Raw genomic sequence first — 3,261 nt, 5'->3', positions numbered from 1 at the left:
ATACATTCCGAGGTCGTCTTTACACTGTTCCGATTACGGACCATTTTTCAACTCTTAAGCTCTCATTTAGGGACTAAGTGTCCCAAAACATTCCGAATCCCAACACCGAACGTCCCGGCAAACCAAAATAGCAGAAATGAACTTAGGGGAAGCAGTTAATGGGGGATCGGGGCGTAAATTCCAAAAACGACCGGCCGGGTCGTTACAAGTATTTTTCGCTTATTCCAAAAATAGCTCATATATTTAGTTTATTCCTGTTTGGCTATTAATATTCCTCCGTATTATTGCACTGCTGAGGACTCTCAGGTGCCTCAAAATAACTTTAAAAAATTAGAAAAAGAAAACTTGTGTCCTCCTCCTCTTAATTAGACATGTGATGGTCCCTTTTTTCTAACTTTGATTTGTAAAAATTGCACGGGGCGCCCTGTTTGGTCGCCCCCATTTAACCTATACCTATTTTTTTTAGAACTTTTAACTTGTACTCACTTTTTAAACAACTTCAGCTCATTTCTCATCCTCCTTCTCCTCCTTCGTTTTCTTCTTCTTCTTCTTCTTTTTTTTTCCAGTTATTAGTTTTAGTCCAAAAGTTAACCTTTTTTTCAAGTTTTAATCTTTATGTGGTAAATACAAGTATGAGATATTTTTATTAAGAATACAATGAATACTCTACAAGATAAGATGAGGTATTAGTTTGATTTGTATCTTTGTTTTGTTCCAATTGTTTTCATTGTTATGTGCAGGAAATTGGCTGACCTTGGTTATCATAGAAGTGCCAAGAACTGTAAAGAGAAATTCGAAAACGTTTACAAGTATCACAGAACTAAAGATGGTCGTGCTTGTCGTAATGGTTGAACCAGAGCATACAATAGCTGCAGTGAAAGCATACATTCAAGAGGAAAAAAGGATCTCTTTTAAGAAAACTTCAGCTCTAGAGCTGAAGTTTCCCAGTTACAACACAAAAACTTCAGCTCTAGAGGTGAAGTTTTTCAGTTACAACACAAAAACTTCAGCTCTAGAGCTAAAGTTTCCAGTTACAACACAAAAACTTCAGCTCTAGAGCTGAAGTTCGCTAGTTAAAAAACAAAAACTTCAGTTCTAGAGCTGAACTTCAGGCCCGGCTACTAGAATGCTGAAGTTTTGCGTGATCACCTTTGCTACTTCAGCCCCGTGTGCTGAAGTTATGCGAAAAAGCGGGTACGCTTGCAATTTTTTTTGCAAAGCGGGCACAAGTTAAAATGTGACACAAAAAGCGGGTATAGATGCAAATGCGCCCTTTGATTTGATGCGTTGTTACAAAATAAAATTTAATTGAATTACTAATATCTGTTAATCTGCAAAAAAGAAGCAAAAATAATTTATTTAACATAGTTATTTTTAGAAAAGAAATAAAAAGAGAAATAAATAAAGAAAGAACAAGTATCATTTTTTTAACAAAATAAAAAATAAAGTTCAACTAAAATAAGGGGCATTTTCATATAAACCCATATTCTGGGGCCAGCACTGAAGTTATTATCATAATTGCACAAAATTTTGTAAAGTGTACTCATCTGATCTGAATTAGTTCAATCTCTTCAACGCAACTTCAGAAATCAAATTGAAGTTCTTCTATCTTTCAAATGCAACTTCAGAAATTTGAATCTTAAGTAATTCAATCTCTATTTCCTCTGAAGTTCTGAAACATGAAGTTGTTCTTCGAATTTCAACAATCCAATATACGATTCAACGCCCAGATTTACTCCAAATGAGCTCAAATTTAAAATATAACTTCCAAATATAATAAACAACACCAATCATCATATTGTCAAAAGAACAACAAATTCAACAAACCTATTTTGCAACCAAGAAAGAAGAAGAAACCCTAAGCACAAAGAAGAAGAAAGCAGCACCGAAGAAGAAAAGAAAATTGTATGCATTTGAAGTTACCCTAAAATTGGATATCAATTATTTTTCAAAAGTGGGTACATATTTAATGGGTGACACAAAATTGAGTGCCACATAAAAACTTTACTCAAAATAGATACTTGTAATTGGGCCCGTGCTCTGCATGGGATCTTTCTCCACTAGTGTACGTACATACATGGGCGAAGTGCAGCAATGACCACTTTTAAGCCTGATATTTAAAATATTTTCACAATTTAATAAATTTAAAATTAGCCAATTCACTAAACTTCAGGACTAAGTATCCTAAATGTGGAAATTCAGGACTTAGAGTCCTGAATTTCTGAGTTGTTAATTTAGAATTCAAGACTAAGTGTCCCGAATTTCTGAACTACTAATTTAAAATTCAGGACATAAGATGCGAACTTCATGACATAATTTTCGAACTTTAGGACACGATGTCCTGAAGTTTGAATTTTGAGATTTAAACTATAGGACGTCGTGTCCTGAAGTTTAAGTGAAATTGATTAATTTTTAAATATATTATAAATTATAAATATATTTTAAACACCATACTTAAAAATGATTACGTGAAGTCATGACTACCTGGTGTCATTTCCACCGCATACATAGGCCGAGTCAAAAGTAGTGTGTACAATCGCACACATTACGAATTGCCTCAAAAGTAGTGAGTACAATCGCACACGTTACGAATTGCCTAGATCTGGAAACAACTGCGTTACACTTTCTCATGAAGACCAAATCAAGGCCACGTGTTACTATAAGACTAGGTTTTATACTCCCTAACATGGAGGTAAAAGTTCGTTGATCTTGACACTAGTATGTCTCCCCACAAAAAACACACCAGCCAATGAAAGGGTAATTGAGCAAACTTGTGCCATGCACCTTTGTTCTACTACCTGGACCAGGGAAGATGCTTTTTGCTAGCAATGCGGATATATCGAGCTGGACAGTGACCTGCGAAAATCTTCAAGTTACAATAAAACATATATGAGATTGTCTTTCACCATCAAAGGTAACTTCAGAATTTAAGCTTGTCAAGTTCACTTTATAAGGTTCTCATCAATTAATCTACGCACGCTTAAAATTGTTTGTGTTCAGAATTTTACACTTGTTGACATTTTAATAATCTTTCACGTACATATTTATGTTCTGTATCAAAAACGTTCAACCGAACCCATCAACTTAAGGTCCATCCTTTACCATGGATAAGGGGGTTCGGTTGGGGCGCAGGGAGTTCACCCTGTGATATTGGCTACATCGACAATGATAGCAATGTCTTCAGGGAGTTCACCCTGTGATATTGGCTACATCGACAATGATAGCAATGTCTTTCCAGATCTCATAAAAAATCTCATAAAG

Source organism: Nicotiana attenuata, unplaced genomic scaffold (genome assembly GCF_001879085.1).
Source record: "Nicotiana attenuata strain UT unplaced genomic scaffold, NIATTr2, whole genome shotgun sequence".
NCBI classification, from domain to species: Eukaryota; Viridiplantae; Streptophyta; class Magnoliopsida; order Solanales; family Solanaceae; genus Nicotiana; species Nicotiana attenuata.
This window is presented reverse-complemented; position numbering follows the sequence as displayed.